The following is a 25,870-nucleotide window of genomic DNA, read 5'->3' as shown; positions in this document are numbered from 1 at the left end:
AAAGTAACAAACTGGAGTGATAAGCTATGTGACAGTATTCTGATGGTTGAGGACAGGCTAAGTGGTTATTGAATATTCTACAGGGAAAGTACCATATTTTCTAGTGTAGGAAGAATATTTATTTCACAATACAGTATACTTTCAAAGACACAAAATATGACCAACATGCCCTTTTTACTCAAGAGTCAAGATACACCAAGGAAGTAAAATGGGTAAAACAGCTCACCAGTCTACTTATACTGTTGATATTATAATCATGAAGCAGAAAGGAAGTTCTTACACCTAGCACATGCTATTATACCAATCAAGAGATAGAACCAAGTGTGCACTAGAAATTGCCTACCAGCTACCTGAAGGGTTTAAAACACAAAAGTACACAAATCTTCCATACTCTTTCCAGTTTCAAACTTGTTTCCTATATTAAAAAGGTGGTTTTTTGTTTTGTTTTGTTTTTGTCGTTCCAGCTTTAGTTTACATAACCAGATGATCAAAACAAAACTGATGCCAATGAGTTTTTTCTTTCGTTCTTTATTCATCTAGGTAGGGTATCACTCTAGCCCAGGAAAACTTGGCATTCAACTCTATAGTCCTAGGCTGGCCTGAGCTCACAACAATTCTTCTATCTCTGCCTCCCAGGTGCTGGGATTAAAGATGTGCACCACCACATCTGGCTGTCAATGAATTTTAAAAGTTCTTAACTGGCACAGCAAAAGTAAAGTGGGATGAACCATGCAAGCTGGAATTGAGGTGCATTACTGAGGCATCCATCCACATAGATTGAGCAATGACTAGGATCCTTGATCTCAAGGCTTCAGGCTGCTATGATACACTGGCATAAGCCTATCCTAAAAACTCTTTTTAAAACGATTCATTCTATCAGTCTTGTCACTCCTGCAGACCCGGAATGCTACAAGAACATTGAATTGTGAATTGAATGTGTAATGACCCCAAAGCCTCATATGTTGATGATTAAACCTCTTCCTTGATCAACATCTGGTAGACCTTTTGGAACACGAAACTTTGCTGGAGAAAGTGTGTCACTGGGGCCATACATTGGGCTCTATTAGTCCACCTGTACAGAGTATAGGTATCTCATTCTTGCTACTCCCTCCAAGTTACTGATAAAAGACTCATAGTTCAAAGAATATTTAGCCTAACTTTAATAGGGCTAATAAAAATCTAAGAGGATATAAATAAATCATATGTAAACCTACTTTTTTGGACAATGGAACACTCAGGAACCACTGATTGTTATTAGAAAATTTTCAGTGCCAGGGATGAGATACCTTCCAGTGACTTGTTGGCCAGGGAGGTCCCTGATGCCCCCAAAACATTACAGACCATTGCCAAGACCATTTCCCACCAGAAATAGATGATAAGACCCTATTGCTGAAGACTCCACATACTTGGGCTGCAAGACCACTGGGAAAGCCTGATGGAACTGAGCTGATAACCTCCTCCATGTAGACCAGCTGACAGCAAGCTGGAAGAAGCCATTCTGTATGCAGTTCAATTGCAGAGAAAGAAATCGCTAGTGAAGATAATCAACAGTGGACACTGCAAGCCTTATAATTGGCCAGACAGGCAATAAGCCAAAAGGTGCAATAGTGGCATGTCTGTCATGGTGGAAACCAACTCCCCTATAATTGAACTGGAGGCCCGCTCCATGGGAGGGAATATATCCCCAATACTGAAAACCTACAACAGGGGTAGTTATGAGCCCTAGGGGTGTAACATCTGCTGCTGCCTGGCTAAATGTATATACTATGCTCATTAAACTTCCCAGTAAGCACTTCTCTTAATGTTCATACACATATATTAATGCTACTCTCACTTTTGGTTGACAACCTTCTCTTTTTAGATGTCAGTGACCTTGGGATGACTCAGAAGGCATCATGGTGCTGGGAAGAAGTGATAGAGGAGTGATCAGCACTGCAATATTTCTATCACACCTTCCAAGGCTCAGGGTCCATTGTGGAAGAAATGGCAGAAAAAAATGTTGGAGCCAAAGGAAGGATAGGAGTCCTTACAATGTGCTCCTCCAGACACAAAATGGCCTGGATATCCATGACCTCACAGTGCCTGACACTACCCACACAAGAACAACATAATAGGAGGTAAAATATCATGACATCAAAATAAAAGAGAGACTGATTGAGAGGGAGAGGGGATATGACGGAGAATACAATTTCAAAGGGAAAAGTGGGGGGGGGGCGGAGGGAAGGCATTACCATCGGATATTGTTTACAATCATGGAAGTTGTTAATAAAAAAAAAAACTTAATCTTTTAAACAACAAAGAGATGACATCACAAGGAAAGACTGAAAGAAAAGAAGATAGTAAACCAGCAGGCCAAATATCAAAAGGATTGATGCCTCATTAGTTTCTGGAAACAGGGAGGCTATGTTCAAAGTCTCAGTTTTTTGAAACTGTATCCTTGGTTGATCTAAGAGCAAGGCCTGATAGTGGGTTATGTAAGAGTTGGCACGCCATTGGTCTGGGGGCTCTTTAAAAGAGTCTCTATCATATGTGGATTTATAATTTATAAAGTCTAGCCCAATGTTAATTTTTAAGCATCCACTGTCAGAATAGCAGCAGTTGCAATAACCCAGAGACAAGGGGGATAACCAGTAGCTACTAGGTCTAGCTTTATAGACAAGTAGGCCACTGGGCAATGCCATGGACCCAGTCTTTGAGTTGGGATGCCCCTGGCTGTCCCCTTCTTTTCATCCATGTACAAGTGGAAGTATTTGGTTAAGTCTAGAAGCACAAGAGCAGGGGCTAATGTCAGAGCTGACTTTAATTCTTGCAATGCTTGTTTCTCATTTTCAGACCAATTAAAAACTTTTTATTTTATTTTGGTCCTCTAGTGGCATCATATAGAGGCTTGACTAACTCAGCAAGCCTTGGGATCCAAATTCTGCAATACCCTACAACTCTGAGGAATTCTCTGATATCTCTTAGTGGGTGTTTGAGTGATGGCCTGAATCCTAGAGGCCAACAGCATACCTTTTCCTTCTTGGAGTTTGTATCTCAAGTAGGTTGCCTTATGCACACACAGTTGAGACTTCCTGGAAAATATGCAATAACCCAGATGTTGTAAGTTGTCCAGAAGTTCTGTGGCAGAGAAAAATTCTTCATACATTTCTGCAGTGAGGAGAAGGTTGTCCACATATTGTAGGAGAGTTGACTCAGGTGTATCCTTGTGTAAGGGCTGCAATTCTCCATGAAGACCCTCATCAGAGAAGGTGGGGACATTTTTAAATCCCTGTGGAATCCTAGTTCAGGTTAGTTGCCCATTGGTGCCTTGTTCCGAGTCTGTCCGGTCAAAAGCAAAAAATGGGTTGATTTCCCTTTGCCAATAGGATACTAAAGAAAGCATATTTTTAGGCCCAACACAGTGTATATTTGTCTTTCAGGTGGAATTATACTGAGCCAAGTATAGGGGATATCTCGTGGGGCCTTGTACCTTCTGGAACATGGCCATTATAACCTTGGCCATTTTTTTTTAGCCTGTCTATCTTTTGGAGTGTCTCTATCATTGTATACCCTGGCAGCAATCTCTATTGACTCTGAAAGAAGTTTACCCTCAAAAGCCTTCTATTTTCTGAATCTCCTTTTTCTAAGATCTGGTGTGGACTGCATTATAAAAGCAATGTTAATAGTTTGCTTATTTCCAGGGTCCACAGGATCTATGGGGGTATGTCCTTTATGCTTTCTGCAGCCTTACTAGGAAAGCAGTGGGGGAGTCTGTGGACCCTTGGTCACTTCATTCACCTTAGACAAATTTGTAGTGTGCTGAGTGAGTGGCTACTGGGGGGCCACCCATCAAAGTCCGGGAAAGAGGGTAAGAGATGGCCTACTTTTAGAGGTGTTGGGATCCCAGTCCAGTTGCCTGGAAGGGAAGACCTTGTCAATAACATTAGGGTTCTCTGTGAGGTGACTGTCGGCTTCCAACACTAGTTTCTTGGCTTCCCTTTGGATTTTTTCATGTTCCTCTGTGTTGAAGATGGTTGGCAAGAGTTGCTGACAGTCCTCCCCTGTGGGCTGATGGGTATAGAAGACTCTATCAAGAAGGGATATCAGAGAACCTGCTTTAAATAAGATTTATGTTTAGCAATAAGACTGGGGATGCTGGGGAATCAAACCTAGGTTTCTTAGGCTTTCCAGGTAAGCACCCGAACCATTAAGCCATCATTTACTTGGTTACCCCTTTTTATCATCTGTTTATATCCTAATATACATTTTAGGTAAGTCTGATGTTTACCTTATGCAAGGAGTTTGTAACTTTATCACGTACCATGACTCAGTTTACCCATCTAACCTTTTCTCAACTGAGAAATTGCATCTAACAGCTGTGACTTTAGCTGTTCAAAAGAAAGGAACTAGGGCTGGAGAGATGGCTTAGCAGTTAAGTGATTGCCTGTGAAGCCTGAGGACCCCGATTGGAGGCTCGATTCTCCAGGTCCCACGTTAGCCAGATGCACAAGGGGGCGCACGCATCTGGAGTTTGGTTTGCAGTGGCTGGAGGCCCTGGCACCCCCATTCCCTCTCTCTATCTGCCTCTTTCTCTCTCTTTCTGTCTCTCTCAAATCAGTAAAAATAAACAAAAATTAAAAAAAAAGAAAGGAACTATAAAGAGAAACAAAGTTATATGCTGTTTGTCATTCCCTCTTTCTTTTTTTTAATGATTTTTTTTGTTTATTTTTACTTATTTATTTGAGAACGACAGATACAGAGAGACAGGCAGAGAGAGGGGGGGGAGAGAGGAAGAGAGAATGGGCGTGCCAGGGCCTCCATCCTCTGCAAACAAACTCCAGACTCATGTGCCCCCTTGTGCATCTGGCTAATGTGGGCGCTGGGGAGTCAAGCCTTGAACTGGGGTCCTTAGGTTTCACAAGCAAGCTCTTAACCATTAAGCCATCTCTCCAGCCCATTCCCTTTTTCTTATCAGAGACAATTGGCCATTTTGTCTCTGGACAGGATCAAGGGGACACATGGCTTAAACTTGCATGGGGTCTGAGATAAAGGGAGTGTCATCTTTTTTCCCAGAGTCCAGCTTGCCATGATTTTAATTAGCATATAACAGTAAGCAAGAGCAAAAGGAAATGACAGAGCAGTGAGCTAAGTGTCTTGACATTTCTTGTCTTACTCTGAAGTTGTTTTGTTTTGTTTGTTTGTTTTTTAATCTAGGAAATTTATTTTATCTATTTGTAATACATAAGGTGATAGGGTCTTATCTGTGTCTAACCTGGTTAGACCTCGAAAGAATATGAATTATATCTGTGCTTCTGACTTTGTGATCCACCTAGCATAGGATATCACCTGTGTTTAATGCAAGTTGAATTTACAGTAAGTCTATGTCCCCATATAAAACTTTTAGAGCACCCTTAAAAGTCTGTAAACTGCTGAAATTTCTTTAGCTTCAGGCAGGGTGTTTAGGCTTAGCCTGAAAATTACTTTCTATTCCTTCTAAAAGAAAATTAATTTTAGGCAAAATTTGGTCTTTTTAGATCTCTTACATCCTTCCTACATACATACATCTTTATCCACATACTTTAACATTCTGATCTAACTTCCACTCAAAAAGAATTTTTAACAAGCATTCTATGTCTAGCATTGAAAAATACCTTCCCAGTTTCTTTAATCATCTTATCTCAACCCATAAGTAACCATCTTTCTTATAAGCCTATTAAGAAAAACTACACCAACTTTATTAATCTTATTATCCACTGACAAAGAAGCAAGTAGACTGGCTTCAAAGAGTTAACTGTCTTTTTATTGTAAATTTTTAGAGAAAAAGCTTCCTTAGTATTTAGGTCACCAAAAAATCTCTACCTGACAACCAGACTTGCTTTATAATACCAGTATATATACCTTTATATATTATATAACCCATTGATTTGAGGTAGCTCTTATCAATAAACTCCATTAAATACACTTTCTAGGATTGCAAGCAAAACATGACAACCATTTTGGGGATAATCTTTATCAATATCTCTAACACATTTGAAAATGCTTTTATTAGGAGTAACTAAGGCAAAGTTTTGTTTCTATCTGGATGCAGGCTGGCCTAAAACTCAGGCCATTTGCTTACTCCTCTTAAGTAACAGGACATTATAATCTTTTAAAATACCTGGAAAATTATGAGTTGCCATATGATAGTTAAGGTGTTGTCAACTTGATCTGTTTAGTAATCCACAGAAATCCATTTTGGGTGGGTCTCCGACTTTGCTTCCAGGAAGGATCAACTAAAGGAGGAAGTCCTTTCCCCAGAGTGAGCCCTTCCTCCAGAGTGGGCAGCCCCGCTCAAAGGGGGACTTTATAAAAGGAAGCTCTGGGTGAAAAGAGCCCAAAGAGCTCCTTCCTTCCTTCCACTTGGCTGCAAAAGCTGCTCGCTGCCTTCCAGCGTGGACTGAAGACCAGAACGGACTGAAGACCAGCATCAACTGAAGACTAATGTAGATCAAAACACAGCGGCTCCCCGTGAAGTGTCCAGGCTTTCCAGCACAATCTGCAGTGCCTGGCTGGGACTACTGAGGCATCTGGCCACATGGACTGAGCAGCTACCAGGTTCCATGATTCTTGGGCTTGCAGCTGCTATTGGACTACCGTAAGCTAATTCAATAAATTCCATTTTTAAAATAATTCATGCTAGCAGTTCTGTTCCTCTAGAGAACCCTGACTAATACAGATTTTGGTACCAGGAGTGGTTCTAGAGAAACAGAATTGTAAGACTGGATTTCTTTAGTGGGCTTGGTGCTATCTGGTATTGGCTCCCCAACTTCAATGCTACTAAAGGCCATACTGGCGATAAGAAGAGTGTTTTTACTGGAAATAAGCAGGGCACTAATAATCCATGGTGTGCACTATTTCAAGAACTCCATGAGATAGATGTATTTGGTGACCCTGAGTCATGTCTTGTGAAGAGCAAGGAATTTAGTGACTCTATAGTTAAAATATTTGAATATTTGTGAAAAAGTAAGACCAATGATGAGGCTGGTTGGTTGCTTTTAGCATCTCTTGACAAACTAGTGAGGGAACAGCATAAGATCAAAAATGAAAATTCCAAGCTTAAGACCATGTACATAATCTCAAGGTTTCTAAGGGTGCCCTGGAGGAGTCTCCTCTCTAGTCAGAACAGGGCTCAGATGGCAGAAAACCAAACCCAAGCTCTCATGTGAGATTAGCTAACTTGCAATGTAAATTCAAATCCCAGCCTCACCAACTATCAGAAGTTAAAGAGAAGGCTCTGATTGGAAAAGAATGGGATCCTGTGCCTTGGGATGGTGATGTGTGGGAAGACCCTGAAGAACCTGGGGACATTGAATTGTTAGATTCTGAAGATGTTTTGGATGAAAATATGACCTGCCCTCCCTTAGCAGCAGTTGTATCCCCTCCTCCACACCCTGAAGTATTATCTTCCCCACCCTTGCCTGGGGGAATTCATCCCTCTTTGTCTGAGGAATCAGCAGGAGGTGCTGGTGCTTCTCAGTTCCCACCCATCTTTGCCTCTAGGCCTATAACCCAGACAGAAGGCTAGGCAGGCCCCTAAAGGTGAGATAGAAAATGTGACCCAAGAGGAGGTGCATTATACCCCTAAAGAACTTCAGGAGTTTTCTAACTTGTACAGACAAAAGCATGGGATATGTGTGGGAATGGATTTTAAGGGTGTGGGATGATGGAGGAAGGAACATACGATTAGATCAGGCTGAATGTACTGAAGTAGGCTCATTGAGCAGAGATTTTAGACTTAACAATGCAGTCCATGCAGTTGGAAGTGGTGCCAAGAGTTTGATTGGTTGGCTGAAGTATGGATCCAAAGATGGCCTACTGTAAGTGAGCTTGAGCTGCCTGATATCCCTTGGCTTAATGTTGATGAAGGTATTAAAAAGATCAGAGAACTTGGAATGCTGGCGTGGATTTGCCATGTAAACTCATCTTTGCCCCCACAATGGGAGCATCCAGAAGATGTGCCCTTCACTAAGACTATAAGAAACAGATTTGTGATGGAAGCACCAGAATAAAGTATCATATCATTGGTCATTTATGTAAAGAAGACCTCACAGTGGGAGTTGCAGTTGCTGCATCAGGTGATTTAGATGCAATGGGTATAAATGAATCTTGTGGTAACAAGACCAAGTGGCAGTGCTGAATCGCCAAAGGCAGGGTGAACGTGTTTTTCATAATAGACAGCGTAGGCAAAATTATGCACATAAAGGTATGACTCTTATGGACCTTTGGAATTGGCTGATTGATCATAGTGTTCCCAGAAGTCAAATAGATAAGAAGCCTACTGAGTTCCTGCTTGATCTGTATAAGCAAAAAGGCTCCAGAACAAGGGAACATAAAGCCACTTTGAATTATAGCAACAGAGACTCAAGACCTCTTAATCAGTTTCCAGACTTGAGCCAGTTTACAGATCCTGAGACCCTTGATTGAAGGGGTGGCTGGGTGCCCTCCAGGAAGGACCCTCCTCCAACCGCCAAAAGTTTCAATATTAAGCTTACACCTCTCCTTCCACAGAGGGACCTGCAACCTTTTGCTAGGGTAACTGTACATTGGGGAAAAGGAAATAATCAGACCTTTCACGGCCTACTGGACACTGGCTCTGAATTGACATTTATTCCAGAAGATCCCAAAAAACACTGTGGCCCTCCAGTTAAAGTAGGTGCTTACAAAGATCAGGTGATTAATGGAGATTTGGCAAATGTTAGACTGACATTGGGTCCCTGAACTCACCCTGTGGTTATTTCCCCAGTCCTAGCATGCATAATTGGGATAGATATACTTGTGAATTGGCAGAACCACCACATTGGTTCTTTGACTTGTAGAGTGAGGGCTCTTATGGTTGGAAAGGCCAAATGGAAGCCATTGATGCTCCCATCACCAGGGAAAATAGTGAATCAAAAATAGTATTGCATCCCTGGAGGGATTTCAGAAATTAGTGCCACTATAAAGGACTTGAAGGATGCAGGGGTGGTGGTTCCCACCACATCTCCCTTTAGCTCTCCTATTTGGCCTGTTCAGAAGACAAATGGATCCTGGATGGATCCTTCCAGCATAGATTGAAGACCAGCGTGGACTGAAGACCAGCATCAACTGAAGACCCGTGTGGGTCAAAACCTAGAGGCTCCTCAGGAAGCCTCCAGACCTCCTGGCACCATCTGCAGTGCAGGGTCGGGACTGCTGATGCTTCTGGCCATGTGGACTGAGCAGCTACCAGGTTCCGTGATTCTTGAGCCTGCAAGTGCTATTGGACTACTGTAAACTAATCCAATAAATTCCCTTTTTAAAATAATTCATTGTAGCAGTCCTGTTCCTCTAGAGAAGTTGACCTAGAACATAAAATCAGTAATTATATTTATGAGGTCATGTAATAAAATATGGCTATGTTTACATAAAATTTTAGTTCTCCATAGGCCTTAGTTAAATATGACTTTTAAAGCCAAAAAAAACCTTGAAATAAATCAAATGTCAACAAAAAAAACTTCAGGAGAGACCTGTTGGACTATATGGATTAAAAAAGAAACCAAAAGGTATCTATAAATATTATTTGTTTAAAGCCCAAACAAAAGAGGAAATACCAGGCACAGTTATAATTAAAATTACGGATGTATTTTTATCAAGTACTTTAAAAGTCACATGGGTTAAAATGTGGAGTCAGGATATTGCATTGGAACCTCCTGCCTCAGCTTCCCAAGTAGCTAGGATAATAGGCCTAGTTCATTTTTATTGTTTATCCTTTTTTTCCATAAGATCTTTAAAGTGCTTTTTAACCAGTTTTAAAGGAGATTTTTCAACAGAATGATTTTGACCCATATCTTCAAAGATGAGGACAAGACCAATGAACGCAACACCAAACACAAACACGCTAGCAATAATGGCTCTCCTGACATTGCCATGTGGTTGCCAAACCAAAACTGAACCAGAAACATACCTCCATTCGAAGTCTCTAAACAGAGACAGAGAGGGTCAAGGGCAGCCCCTTGAGCCCTCATATAAGGGGAATTAATGCTGCTTCCAACTTCCCTCTTGGAACCAGAAAGCTCACAAAATCAGAAAACTAGAAAAAAGGGGGAAAAAAAGAGTGGAAAACCAACCTCCAGAGGTTTCTATCCCAATAGATGAAGTAGTCAGTAGTGCTAGGGAAAAGTTCCCCATCAATGGCTTGCTACCAACTCCAAAACCAGGAACATGCAGACAGATGAAGATAAGGTCCTTAGGCCAAAATTAGGGGACCTTTCCCAGTCAGTTGCCCCAGAGTCATGGAGGGAGGACTTGCAATGTGGATCCAGGGCCAGCCCCCAAGATATTATGGGATCCAATGTTCCACAAGTAAGACCATGGACTCATGGAATGTGAAACTGTTTTATTGGGTAAAAAAGAGAGAAAAGAAAAAAGAAGAAAGTCTGGTATACTACGTCTGCAACCCAGAATCTCAGAGTGAAGCCCAAAGCTATTTGGAGTGTCATTGTTTTTTTTAATAGAAAAAGGAACAGGATGGGAATTAAGCCATTAATCACAATTTACATGTGGCAGTTACAGCCATAAAAGTAAAAAAAAAAAAAAAAAAAAAAAAAACACCAAAAACGGAACTTGTAAATAGATCTGTTGGTCAGTTACAGGAAGCGCCTGGGGTAGGGGGGTTGTTAGGTAGGCCAGTGACTAGGAGTCCCAGTTATCTTAAGGAATTTGCTTAAAATGCAGGCCCCAAGAAATGTTTTTCAGACAATCAGAGCCTCCTGTTTATCCACTATCACCATCTGCTTAAACAAGTGTCTCATTCTGTTATTTTATAAGCTCCTACAAGGAAATGACTTCTATTTTTCTCTAAGCTAGATATAAAGAAATGTAGAGAAATATAATGTTTGGCACACTTTACAAAAACATTCCCATTGAAAAAAGTCATATCAAGGAGTGACTGAGACAATGCAAAATCTATAACCAGCAGGTAAACCTCAAATATCTTCAGGTGAAGTCCAACACCAAAATGTAGTGACAGATATTTGAATTTTCTCTTTACAACCCTGCAGCTCAGCTTCTTACAGCCTGGCAAAAATTCCATCGAGTTCCAGAAGCTGTCCATGTTAGCTGTTCCATAGTCTTTTAGCTCCAACACATCTTCCAATCTATACTGTAATCATGGCCCATCTTTCTAGCTCTAACAACAGCCATATGTGAGTTCCATCTAGGGGTTTCTATTTTGTAACTCATGTGGTATCTTAGCTGCAGCTTCTGAAATTAGATCTTCTTTGCACAATGTTTTTAATGGGCACCACACAAGAATTTCAACCCTTTTTTCCATTCCACATCTCACCAGCACCAGGAAGAGATTCACTTTTATACAATGACCTTCCTGGTCCTCCACACTGGTATTTCATCCCTGTTTCATTTTTCCCATGGGCTATTTTCAAAATACAAAACTGGGTTGCACTTCTTGACCCACTATTTGCATTTGACATGATTTCAGATCCAGCACCAAGTGTGAGAAATAGCCAAAGTCGTCAATCCAGGCAAGGGGATAAATTTGGCATTGAGGAGCAGCATAAACCTTCACCAGTCTTCCTACAAGCCACCATCTTTCAGTGTCTCACACTCAGGGCAGCATTTCCATTGTATCCAAGAAATACAGTTGGTCCACCCTCAATGGTAATAATCAACTTAACAATTACAGAATAGGTAACCTAAAATCCTTCTCTGTGACTAACTTTAAATTTGAAAGAATTTTTACTATGATAAACTGTCCATCTTTCATATGTATCTGACCTATATTAACAACAAACACATGAAACTATCACATAAAAATTCAACATTTGGTCTGGAGAGATGGCTTAGCAGTTAGCAAAGCCAAAGAACTCAGGTTTGATTTCCCCAAGACATATATATGCCAGATGCACAAGGTAGCACACATGTCTGCAGTTTCTTTGCAGTGGCTAGAGGTCTTGTCACACCCATTCTCTCCATCTCCTTCCTTCCCTGTTTCTGTCCCTTTCTCTCTCTCAAATAACTAAATAAAATTAATACTAATGATAAAATTCAACACTGGTAAACTCTCTGAGTAGAATAATGCAGCCAACCACCCAACAACAGCCCAGTTCCAACAGCATTCTCTCTTTCCCCTTTAAAAGTTCATATGTCAGTCCACTATTCTCCCTGCATTCAGACTTTTCAATCCCTCACAAGAAAAGCCCCTCAATATTGTCCAATACTGCACAGGCTTCTCTAGTACAAAGTACTCAGTGATTTCATTATCCTCCTGCAAATACATTCTAAGAGGCTATGACCCACATGGTCAGATTCTTAGTAGTAGTTGCTCCACTTCAAAGTACCAATTACCCTGTTGGTCTTACTTTTACCTTTACTGAGGCAAACACCTCACCATAAAGAACTTATGAGAAGAAAATGTATACACAAGGTTTACACACTCCAGGGAAAACACCACTAAAATTTAGAAGAACCTAGTCCTTTCCATAGATCCATAGCAAAGAGATGTTAGCAACAGTTAGCAAACAGTAACAGCCAGTTAGCAAAGAGCCCTTTACATTGAATAGGGCTGGATTAAAGACCTGCCCACAGTGACAACCTTTTCCCAAGCAGGTTCATGTAGATATAAGCAGGAAGCATACACTTAATCAAAAATCCCTGAGGCTACAGGGGACTTGCATTCATATCCTTATCTCTAGAGATCTCCATGAGCAGTGGACTAATGAAGGTTTAATTATTGGAAGGTATACAGAGGGGTGGGATGTGGTGGCAGGGTCCTGGGTGTGTGTTTCCCATGACAGAATCAGGCACACAGCACTGTGAGCCACAGACTGAGGAAGATGTAGGAAGGGGCATGTAAGGGTAGGTATGGGTTTATGACAGAAAATTCAAGAAAGTTCAAGGACTTCTGTCAATAATAAAATACTAGGCATAAAGTTATATTTTCATTGCAGTGAGCAAATCATGGCAGGGGTTGGAAAAGGGCTATAGAAGAGGGAAAGAACAAGAAGGGGCATGGCATTCTGCCAATCACAGGAAGCTGAGGAGGGAGCATTACATGTAAGATGGAGGGAGGATATTTGAGGATAAGTCATGTAGGTGAATGTGTATTGTGTGATAGATAATTTAAGAGGACACAAGGCTTTGTGTCAATTATAAGATGTTAGATAAAGAACTCTATGTTTCCTGGAGCAAGAAAATTGGGACAGGAACCAGGGGAGTGTAATAAGAGAGAATGTTCATAGGGGGGTGTGGCAACTTTTGCATCTTGAGGGGCTCTTGCAGGGAGGTCTGTGTGCACCAGATCCAAGGAGAGGCAGGGCAGGGCAGGTTGGAGAGATCTGTGTGAGTACAGTGAGGAAATCCAGACTCTGCTCAATACTGATCCTGGAACAAGGGTTCTTTAGCAACCTGACCCTTCTGTCAGAGCTTGCCCTTTACCTGAAATGGTTCTCCATACTTACTGCTTGAAGGGGAGGGTCTGTATCGGAGACTTCCTATGGCAGAGATGCAGAGTGTCATCAAGTCCTTTGGTGGCCATTGAGCCCTACGCTCTGCAGAGGAGGTAAATAAGGAAAGTTCACTTTGGATTGAGAGAACGTGTTCCTCTCACAACCAAAGATAATGCTCAAGATTCCCCTCCTGTCTTGGTGGGACTGTCTTTCTCTGGACAAGGGTAACATGGAATTTGACTTTTCCTGTTTGGGGGTAGGGATAGGAGTATGGGTGGAGGAACATGGGGAGCCTCAGAATAAGCCAAACAAGTGAGGTTTGAGTCCAAGGCCACAGTTAAAGACAAGATTTTGTGCCAGTGTTATAAGAAGTGGATGTGTACCACAGGTTGTGTCCCCACTTAGTCCACTGCAGAGTGTTTTCCTAGAGGCCTAAGTTGGAAGACACTGGAAAATCTTCTAGCAGACTGACTACATCTCTGATATTTCTGGGACATAATCCCCCCTACAACATATATCACCAAAATGTGAACAGTAATCTAAGAAAGAGCTTGTTGAGAGAAAAGAAAGAGCACACAAGGCTTCTGTCAAAAATTCCCAGTATGTCTGTAATTGAGCGGAAGGTGGAAAGCTTGGCCTATTAAAATTGTACACTTAAGACCATGGGCCTAATATCAAAACTGAGTAAAATATTTGCCACTGAGTGATAATGAGGGAACTGATTCTTGAAAAAACAAAGGCAATTTGAACATTTGGCCTGTTGTGAAACTTGGACATGATGGCTTGCACAGAATGCAAGGGAAGGGCTGGTATGTTCAGCATCCCCTCATTTCTTCATTTCAATCCAGGGGGAGTAATCCACAGAGGGTGATGCTGAACATGGGCAGAGTTGAGCCCAGGGTCTCAGAAATGCTCAGTCCAGTGCACCATAAGAAGGAGAGTTGTCCTCCTGTTCTGCACATGCTTCTGGAGATGCTCTTCCCAGCTCATCTCCTGCTGGCTTCCCTCACTTGCCTCAGTCACATGTACCCCCCCCACCTATGCTGGTACAGGCATTACCTTCAGAAGGTCTGGGAAAGTGGACCAGGGCTAAGTCACCTCTAGCACCAGATCTAGTGGGTCTCACACCTCCAGTGTGGCCCCAAAGAATGATCTTATAAAGAGCAAGACAAAAATACAGATGGATTACGTGCTCAGCAAATACAAAATGAATGAGCCCTTAATGAGTGGAGAAATGGTGAAAGTTGTCAACAAGAAACTAAATGAATAATTCCCTGAGATCCTCAAGAGAGCCTGCCATCACTTAGGTGTGCCTTTTGGCCTTGAGTTGGAAGAAGTTCAGCTAAGTGGCAAGTCCTTCAAGCTTGTCAGCAAGCTACATTTCAAGGGTGATGGGAGTAACTGCCAGATGGTCCTGCCCACCATGGGGATTTTGTTCCTGTCCTGAGTGTCATCTACTTAAATGGCAGCTGTGCTCCTGAAGAGAGAAATCTGGCTATTTCTGAATAACATAGACATCCATTGTCCCAAACATCATCTTTGAAGATGCCAGAAGGTCCTTACCCAAGATCTAGTGCAGGAAAAGTACCTGGAGTACCACCAGGTTCTTGACAGTGACCATACAGTGGTTTGAACATAAATATGTTTCACCAATTGCCTCAGAAATACTTTCATTAAGATTGAGCTTGCTACTTAAGTTTCCAACCGGAAGAGACCTGCCAGGTAGGGGCATGTCATTGTTACAGATCTTGTTGTCCATCCTTACTAGATGTGTGGAGAGCCAGTTGGAGCTCTGGCTGTCCCTGTTTGCTGGTTGTTTTGTGGTGTCTCTTTGCTATGGATCTATGGATATGAGCCAACTTCTTCCACCACTGGTGGTGTTTCCCTGGATTCTATAAGCTGGAAACAAACCTTCTCCTCTCATAGCTATTTCTAGTATAAACAATGAGAAATGAAATGCAACTGGGTTTTAGTAGGGAGAGATTGGACCTAAGAAAGACAAAAACCCAGTAGTGAAAAGACATAATATTACAGCTCCAAGACTGTCATATGGACTCATGACAGGATAATCTTGGTTTCAAAAGGTTTGGGCTGCCAAAAGCCTCTTTAGTGGACCAGTTTGGGCTCAAAGATACAGATTTTTTTGAAGTTGCACCATGGTTCTGGAATTTCATAGCATCCTGTGGTCTCCATTTCAATGTAGGTTTTGATCCACAGCTTCACTCAGTGGCCTCACACAGCCTCCTTACAATGACTTTAACATGCTTCACATGGCTTAGACTTAGCACCTCTCTGGAACCAGAGTGAAATACTTCATGGAATACTCTGTCTTGTATCTTTCATCCTTCCAATACCTTGAAGTAATGCTGTCAAGTACTGCTAATTGACAGAGATGAAGCCTTGTGCCCATGGAAGAAGCTAAAGCAACTTGGCTTTCCTGACCTAGAGGAATAGAAACCCCATTACACATTCTAATTTCACTCATTTTCATTTAGAAAGAATTCACATTCTTCCTATCTTAAACCTTCAGTGGGTTAGGTCTTAGGCTTGGTGTATCTTTACCATGGTCTCAGGACAAAACAGTACATTCTCTTTATTGGTTATATACTCTATAACAATTATAGCCAAATGGAATTCCATTTCTATATCTACAACTTTATATTTGTCACATTTATTTCCTTGCTAAAATTTTTTTTTTGTCCTTTTTTTCTGATTGGTATTTTGTTTACTTTCATGGTAAATTAGATTCAGAGCACCTAAGAGAATCTATTTCACAAACTCAGTGTTTTTCTACTTTGAAATTTCCTCTGCCAAATAACATTAGTCCCTTACATTTAAAATCAACTTTTCTCAAGTTCTCAAGCAGAATAATAAATTACCTCTGGCTCAGTTTTCAACAAGGTTCTTTACCCCTATGTAAAGTCATGAGTTAAGCCTCCACAGTACAGCTTTCTCTGGGCCTCCTGGTATTTCAACCTGTACCAGAATGGCCCATTAAACATTGCTTACAGATGTAAAAATATGACTCTTCTAGTTCAAACTTCCAAATCATAATACATTTTTGTCACTAACTGATCTCAAATGAATAAAAATTACATAACCAGGTTTGTTATAAGAACAATCCTCTCTTAGTACAAATTTAATAAACTAATCAACTTCACCATTAGGGGAAAGTAATCAACAAAAATTACTTTAAGGGAGGAATTCTTTTTTCACCTTACAGTTCTAAGTTACAATACACCTTGGCAGGGAAGGCATAGTCATTGGAGCTGGTTACATTGAGTTTAACAGTTGATGAAGCACAACAGGACAATGATGCTGGCACTTACCCACCTCTTTCCTTTTGATACAGCCAAGAATCCTAGCATGTGAAATGATACTACCTATAGTTAATAGAGTTACTTTCACCATAATTAACCTATCAGTATAATCTCTCACAGAGATGTACAGAATTTAGTCCAGTCTACATAATAAATCAAAGAAGATTGTTGGTCCTGTCAACTTGATAACAAATATATAATATGGCAGAATTCAAATAATAGCAATATAACATTAGGCTGGAATTCAGATCTGCCCCTGTACCACCTTGGGCCTGTTTCCCGGGATCCACCCACAGTGACACCTCCTCTACCTAAATCCAAGTTACAAGCCTTTGGGGGGACAAAAATTCAAACTACCACAGCCTCCATGCTCAAGTGGGCAAAAATATTTAAATTATGTGCTATATGATCCATGCATGTGCTGAAGATCCAAATTCGCATCTGTTAATTAAAACAGATAGCCACACACTCACTTGCAACCTACTCTTCCTCTTCATAAATCCATGAAAGAGGGCTGGAGAGATGGCTTAGTGGTTAAGCGCTCGCCTGTGAAGCCTAAGGACCCCGGTTCGAGGCTCGGTTCCCCGGGTCCCACGTTAGCCAGATGCACAAGGGGGCGCACGCATCTGGAGTTCGTTTGCAGAGGCTGGAAGCCCTGGTGCGCCCATTCTCTCTCTCTCCCTCTGTCTGCCTTTCTCTCTGTGTCTGTCGCTCTCAAATAAAAAAAAATTAAAATTAAAAAAGTATTTAAAAAAAATCCATGAAAGAAAACACTTTGGCTCAACCCAGGAGTCTTCAGTAATCTCTGTTAAGACCACTGTTCTATGGTAGCATTTCACTTTCACACAAAACTCTTTTCTCTCTCTCTCTCTGTCTCTCTTTCTCTCTCTCTCGATCTGTGTGTGTGTGTGTGTGTGTGTGTGTGTGTGTGTGCACGTGCACGTGTTTCTTCAATTACTTTCAATAACACACCTAGAATTTTGGAAGAAGCTGATCCAGGCAGCTATAATCATGCCAACAGGATAGCCTAGGAGGCTTCAGATCAGCAGAGGACTGACAACCAAGCAAGCCAGGAATCTTATATTATTCACCCCATAATACTGGTCTATATAGATTCTATCCAGGAGCACCAATCTGATAGAGGCTCCAAAAATGAAAACATAGTCTGATGTGATGGAGTATTATCAGGTAGTGGAAGGGGTCAGTTTGAGGACACGGAAATATGCGGACCATTGGCGGTGGCATCATTGTGTAATGTCCCCCAAAGCCTCATGTGTTTATTACTAATTCTCATATTTGATCCATAGCTGGTGGAGTTTTGGGAGCTTAATCATTGCTGAAGCAAGAGTGCCAGTGGGGGGCATATATTGTGGCCTATTATTCCAGCTGCAGTAGGTATTGGGAGCTCCCTCTTGATGATCCTTCAAAGATGCTAGGACAATCTGTAACACACAGGCTACCTATTTTGCGATGGCTTCCCTGCCATGGTGAAACTTCCCCTTAAAACTGTAAGCTGAAATACACATTCTTCTCCCATGAGCTGCTTCTACTCTGGTGTTTTATCACAAAAACTAGAAGATAATAGCTACAAACATAAAGCTAATGTCAGTGAGTACCACATAGAATCATTGGTATTGAAACCCATCAGGGACTCCAGCTAGAAATGACATGCAGAAAGATTAACATGGTAAGTAAAAGACTTGTTAGGCTTGTTTAAAGATCAAAAATCAGGTGGAAATATTAGGATTGCTTGTGATTTGGATTGAGGCCACCTATTTGGTACCCTGTGATCTATTGATCCCAAAGCCCCAACAATCTGCCTGCTGCATCTTTAATTCTTGGGAGACCAGTGACACTTGAGTGACTAGTAAAGTGTCTTCCTCCCTTCCTTGTTCTGGGTCTCAGCAAGGAAGATGCCTCTTGATAGGAGTACACCATGCAGTTTAAAAGGAGAAGAAAATCAGCAGTGGGGAACAGATGGAGACTAAGGTGACCATGTACCTTTCAACAGATTTGATAAATAGGGCCCTGCCTGGCTTTCAATCATCATCCTGACAAGGCATTCAAGTGTCCTGTTGGACTACTTATGGCTTAACACATTACTTTTTATTTATTTTTATTTATTTTTTTATTTTTTTGAGGTAGCATCTTGCTCTAGCCCAGTCTAACCTGGAATTCACTACGTAAACTCAGGGTGGCCTTGAACTCACAGTGATCCTCCTACTTTGCCTCCAAAATGCTGAGATTAAAGGCATGCACCACTACAACAAGCTTCATGTTACATATTTATTCTTACTTCACTTGAATAGCTGGAACCCTACTATTTTTAAATTTTGTGTACTTTTAGTATGCATTCCACTTAATATATTTAATTTAAACATCTGTGATATACAAAAATGCATATATTGACTTCCGGGTAAGACGGTGACATAGGAGCCATGCCAAACCAGCCTATAGAGAGATTTAAGCAAAATACACTCTTCTTCTGAAAAGTGAAGGAATATAGGTTATTCTTACACAATGCAGAGAAGCCAGGCAGACCAAGATCCAACAGAAAGGGAGAAAATGGCCCAATCCACGTGATCCACGCACCTGCCTGGCATCCCCAGCTAGGTGCACAAAGGGGTGGCAGCCTGGCAGCTGCAGAAATCAAACAAGGGCCTTTTTCAATTTCATCAGCCTCCTTGCAAAGTTAAGAAAACAGAAGTAAGGACAGCAAAGATCTACTGAAAGCGATACACATGGAACTGCATGAGCAACTGCAGAAGTCTGAAGTCCTCCATCCCTCACCATCAGAACCAGGAAACTCCAGCATTCAGCCCCCAATGACAGCGCAGCCAGCAGAGCTGATCAGAGGCTCAGCTCCACAGAACAACACTGAGGGTTTGAGGTGGACACTCAGCATTGGGGAGATTGGAAGCCACCCCAAAAGGTAACCAGGCCAACTGCCAAAAAAAAAAAAAAAAAACCCACAAGTACATAGGCTTGCATTTGAAGTGCTAATCTCTCTTTCCTTGTCAGGACATGTTATGGGTTATATATTCATGGCTGGCATTACTATTTTCAAATAACTTGTGTTTGGGAGTTGAGTATTGTTGCCTTTGAGGCTTTCATATTTATGTGGTCTTTATGTTTTGCTTCTGTCATCACTGGGGGAAAAGTCTGATCCAGATCCAGGTGACCTGGAACGCAATTCAGAACAGAAAACGCTACCTACCAGCTGACATGATTAAGGATGTAGAAAAACACCCTTAGGGAATTTGGTTTAATAACACTGCTTGTTTTAATCCCCACAGTTGCATACTTTGTGCTGTTTTTTTTTTTTTTTGATTGTGCATGTTGCTCTGTTGAAGTTTAGAATTTTCCAGTAAATTGTTCCACCCAGTCCACTAGATTACTTTCTTAGCAAGCAAATTCAACAGGTAGGATTACTTCTGCAGCTGGATTGGGGTACAAGAGCTACAACTGGCACCTAGAACTCATATCCTGAGGGTATATAGAGGTGGATTGCCACCTCTGGGAGCACTGCAGATAAATAGAACACCTAAGCATTAAATCAATTCAGGATACAAAAGTGGCTACATTATAATACAAGAAACTCAAAGACTTAAGACAATACAGTCTCATTAAAAATTATAAATCCCTGGTGCAGGCACTGTCTTCTCCTCCTCCTCCCCTCCCTGTTCCCCTCTCCTTCCCTCTCTTCATCCCAACCATCTCCTGGCCTGCAGCCTGCCCGCTGCTTCCTTCCCTGGCACTTCCCTCTCTCCAGCCTGAGTGCGATTTTTTTCCCACTCCCCCAACCTCCTCCGATAGTGGAAGGGGGCTCACGCTCCCTGCTCTCAGGGCCTGGGTAGCGAGGGAGTCCCACCGCGGAGGGGATGGCCTGTATCATGGTTTCCTGGCAGGCGGGAGGGGGGGGGTGAGCATGTGTAAGGGAGCCTCCTGCCCCTCCCCATGCGCCTCGGCGACCACAGTGAAACGCAGAAGTCCCTCACACACACCAGTCCCCCGCCTCCACCCCGGAGCTCAGGCAAACCACCACCTCCTCTCCCCCCCCCCCCCCATTTCACGCTACTGGCTCCAACCATCTGGGCCAGGCCATGGCCCAGGTGGAGGAGCAGAGCCTCCATAACTTCTTTGCCAAGAGGGACAAGAAGAAGGAAGGAACGGAGCAATCCAGCAGCGGCTAACGCGGCCTGCACGAGCAGGAGCCAGACCCGACGATGGCGGGACAGCAACTGGGATCAGGAGATCGGGCGACGGTGACATCTCTGGCTTCCGGACCAGGTCTGGAGACGGAGGGATCACCGGAAAGGAAACCAGGCCGGGCCACGGTGGCATCTCAGGCTCTGGGGCCATCAAGGCCCTGAAGAAGGAGGAAGATGAATGGAAAGAATTTCAACAAATAAAAAAGGTCCATTACAGCAGATTCAGAGTTCAAGCGATGCAAATAAGTGAAAAGGAAGATGATGATAATGAAAAGAGAGAAGATCCAGGACATAACTGGGAAGAAGGTGGAGGTGGGGGAGGTGTAGAAAAATCTTCAGGTCCCTGTAATAAAACTGCTCCAGTACAAGCCCCTCCTGCTCCAGTAATTGTTACAGAAACCCCAGAACCAGCAATGCCTAGTGGTGTGTACAGGCCTCCTGGGGCCAGGTTTAACCACGCCAAGGAAAACACCACAAGGACCACCAGAAATATACAACAATACACAGTTCCCATCCCTGCAGTCCACTCCAAGCATGTAGAAAGACAGAACAGGTACTTAAAATGAATACTACCTGGATTAAATGACCACATATGGCACACCTACATCTTATTTAGGGACATGAATTTTTTAAAGTAAATAAAATGGGAAGAAATGTAAATGTCATCAGATGGAAAAAATCCCAGCCTTTCCATCTCCGTGTGCACACAGCTGGCTTGAATTTAGACCACCACTTGCACTTAACTTCTCCACAGTGTCCGACAAACTATATAAGGAACTCTTTGAGGGCAGTCACTTGCCACACACATCTTTCTTTACTTGATCTAATCAGACCTACTCCCCTACAGTAGAAGGGAGGAGAAATCTTTGAATGATGAGAATTTTACTTGAATGAGAATATTGTTATCCTTATGCATAAAGAAAGAGATGTATTATCTATCAATTACTAAAACTAAAAGTGAGTCTTAGGAGCAATATCATTACACAGCTTCTTTATGGTTGACCTCAAATTGGTCCCCAAAATAACATTTGCAGACATTACTATTGGGAAAGATGGGACCACTGAGCTTCAGTACAGTATTAACTGTTTTCTGTTCAATTGAAGCCTTAAAATGTTTTGCTAAGGATTTTACATTCCCTTCCTGTCCTTCCTTGAGATTCTTCCTAAGGGGTAACTTACAAATTTTTTTTTTAATTCAAGGAAGAATATTTTCAAAGTCTCTAGTGAAAAAGACATATGTACTGATTACATTTCTTTTCCCTTAGGGATAAAGAAATGGAGAAGAGCTTTGAATTAGTAAGAAACAAAAATACAAGTAGGGAGGAGGTTTCAAAGAACCAGGCCCTTAAACTTCAACAACCAGTATGCTGTGCTTGAAAACCAGAAAAGCAGCCACACGCAGTACATTTAAGGAATGGTCTTTGTTAACCCTTCCAAGATAACCAGACCACAGCTAACCACCACAGCCATTCACCATCTGATCTCTGTTGGATCTACAGCGACTGACTTGGTGCAGACCTCTATTCCAGTGACTGGCCCTATCGCACTGTGAAAGTTCAAAGTGTCACAACTTCTTTATGTATTGAATTTAGGGAAATATTCATTGTCATAAATGTGCAAGCTAGATTCAGAAATGTTCTTTCATAATTGCTTCACAAATATAAAAGCCAAAACATGCAGTCAGCAGTCATTTAAAAAAATCTTTACGTTCAGATATTGAGCCTTCGCCAACACCTCAGCACTGAAGCAGACCAAAAATGAACCCAACATGGCTCAGGGAAATTTTGTGGAAGAGGGGGTGGAAAGGATGTCAGAGTCACATGTTGGGTCATGATATGCTGAGACATTTATCATACCAATAACTGTGGGCTAACTCCACAATGCACGACCCATTTACATCAACAAGGAGGATCCAATGGGAGGAGGTAGATCATAGATGAGCCTAAACAATGGTACCAAACTGCCTGTATTTGCTGAAAAGAAAACTAATAAATTAAATTAAAAAAAAAAAAAAAACTAGACCATCTTTGTAAGGCTGTGATTTACAATTTTAAATTTTTAGTTGTAGTTTGAGGTCATTGCAAATTAAATTCAATCAAACTTGGGTCCACCAAATGGGAAAGGGGGTGTGTATGGGGATAATATTATTTCTTTGAGTAATTTTTTCATTTGGATAGCATTTTTTTCTGTGTCCCACATTAAGGCCTTTTTTGCTTTGACTTTGAATAAGTTCTTTGAGAGCATAATGCCTGGCTGAATAACCTGGAATATGCATTGGAACTGTGAAGTATCCTGTGAATTTGCCAATGTCTAGGTGGAACCAAATAGCCTTTGTAAAGAGCAACAGATACCAGAGGCCTCACTCAAGGTGCTGCTAAAAGCTTCCTCTGATCAGGGCTAAATTGTGTACTGAACTGTGGAAGGAGTGTGGTGTCTGCTCAGGTGAAGGTCCCCTGGCCTGTCCTTTGAGAGTCAAAGCAACACAGCTAATCAGGTTTAATTGTGTACCAAACTGCTGTGGAAGGAGTGTGCTGTCTGTTCAAGTGAAGGGTACCTTGACCTGTCCTCAGAGTCAAAGCAACACAGCAAAACCTCACCCAACAGCACCCTCTAGTTTCATGGACCTTGATGACCTCTGATCAGAATTCCTTTAAGTTACTGGATATTCTGTAGATGAAGTGATTTGTCCTGCTAGCTGTTATCAACCTCTGATGTGTTTTCATAGTGATTATTTGAGAAGGCAGGGCAAAAAAATGTAGCACTTCTGCTCTTAGTAATTACAGTTGAGCTTTCCAGTAGTATTTAGTTCTTAAAAGAGATTTTTAAAAAGTTCCCGTGCTTACTGGTAAGTTTCTTTCTACCTGATGAGTGGTCTGGCTATTTCCTAGTTGTATCTTTGGTCATGACCATGAGTGTGGGGTTCATTACAATCCCTTTTCTGAATGTGGTTCAGGTGCTTGCTAATGGCAGGAATGAAGTAGATGGTGAGGGAAGCTCCAAGTTTTGGTGTTGGGAGCGATTTCTCACAGTCCAGAAGAGCATGTCAGTGCAGAAAACAGGCTGCCAGGGGCCACAGTGTCTCCTAACAGGACCTCAAGCCAGCTCTGAGCCATAATGGCATTAGCTGAACCAACCAAGGTGAGCTCGAGTGGTTAGAAATAAGATTCTTCGTTAGACTAAAGACAGTTCTGGGCACCAAAAACCATAATAAGTCATCAGACCTTCAGCCACATACTTCTCTTGAAGAAGCATATGCGTGTCCTCCTCCAAAACTGGGTTTGTTACTAGGAAGAGAACTGAGACAAATGTGAAGAGGTTTGTCTAATGGTGTGCTTTGTTCTTTGAAAGGACAAACAAGATTGATAAACCCTTAGCAAATTTAACCAGAAGAAATAGAGAGGGGACAAAAATTAATAAAATTAGAGATGAAAATGCACCATTACAATAGATACCAAAGAAATTCAAAAAAAAATATAAGGACATACTTTAAGAGTATATATGTCTCTAAGTTTAAAAAGCTGAAAGAAATGGATGATTTACTTGATTCATATGACCCACCAAAATTAAATCAAGATGAGATAAACTATTTAAATAAACCTATAACAAGTACAGAGATCTAAGCAGTATAAAAAGTCTCCTAACTGAAAGAACCCCAGGCCCAGATGGATTCACTAGTGAATTTTACCAGACCTTCATGGAAGAACTAACACCAATGCTTCTCAAAATTTTCCATAAAATAGAAAAGGAAGGAAATCTACTGAACTCCTTCAGTGATGCCAGCATCACCCTCATACCAAAGCCAGGCAAAGACAGAACAAAATAAGAAAATTACAGACCAATCTCCCTCATGAATATAGATATGCAAATATTCTGAATTAAAAACTGGCAAACAAAATACAAGAATGTATCAAAAAGGTTATTCACCCTGACCAAGCTGGCTTTATCCCATAGATGCAGGGATGGTTCAACATATTCAAATCAATAAATGTAATACCATATAAATGGTCTGAAGGACAAAAATCACATGATCATCTCAATAGATGCAGAAAAAGCATTTCACAAAATCCAACATACTTTCATGGTAAAAGTATTAGATAAACTGGGAATCGAAGGAACATATCTCAACATAATAAAAGTTACTTATGACAAACCTACAGCCAACATAATACTAAGTGGTGAGAAACTTGAAACTTTTCCACTAAATTCAGGAACAAAACAAGAGTGTCCACTGTCCTCACTATTATTTAATATAGTATAGGAAGTATCAATAAGGCAAGAGACTCTCATAAAAGGGATACAAATTGGAAAGGAAGAGATCAAAATATCACTATTTGCAGATGGTATTATTCTATACATAAAAGATCCTAAAAACTCTACCAGCAAACTTCTAGAGCTGATAAACACTTTTAGCAACATAGCAGGGTACAAAATAAATCCACATAAACAGAAGCTTTCCTACATACTAAAAACAAATGTGCAGAGAATGAAATCAGGTAATCTCTCCCATTCACAATTGCCTCAAAAAATAACATACCTTGGAATAAATATAACTAAGGAAGTGAAGGAGCTCTACAATCAGAATTTTAAAAAAAAACTCAAGTGAGAAATTGCAGAAGACATGAGGAAATGGAAAGACATCCCATGTTCTTGGATTGGAAGAATCAATATTGTGAAAATGTGTATCTTACCCAAACCAATCTACACATTTAATGCAATCCCCATTAAAATTCCAATGGCATTCTTCACAGGAATAGAAAAAACAATCCAAAAACCCACTTGGAAGTACAAAAAAAAATATCTCAAACAGCAAAAACAATTTTGAGAAAGAAAAATAAGGCTTGTGGTATCATCAAACCAGATTTTAAGCTATATTACCAAGTCATAGTAACAAAAACAGCAT

General features: G+C 41.3%; 1 pseudogene; it reads left to right on the top strand.

Annotated features, from left to right (window-relative positions):
* Window positions 1–20,862: 20,862 nt before the first annotated feature.
* LOC101607523 lies at window positions 20,863–21,536 on the top strand (annotated as a pseudogene).
* Window positions 21,537–25,870: the final 4,334 nt, after the last annotated feature.

This window comes from Jaculus jaculus, chromosome X, assembly GCF_020740685.1.
Source record: "Jaculus jaculus isolate mJacJac1 chromosome X, mJacJac1.mat.Y.cur, whole genome shotgun sequence".
NCBI lineage: Eukaryota > Metazoa > Chordata > Mammalia > Rodentia > Dipodidae > Jaculus > Jaculus jaculus.
The sequence above is the reverse complement of the archived record's forward strand: the minus strand, read 5'-3'. Positions and strand labels throughout refer to the sequence as shown.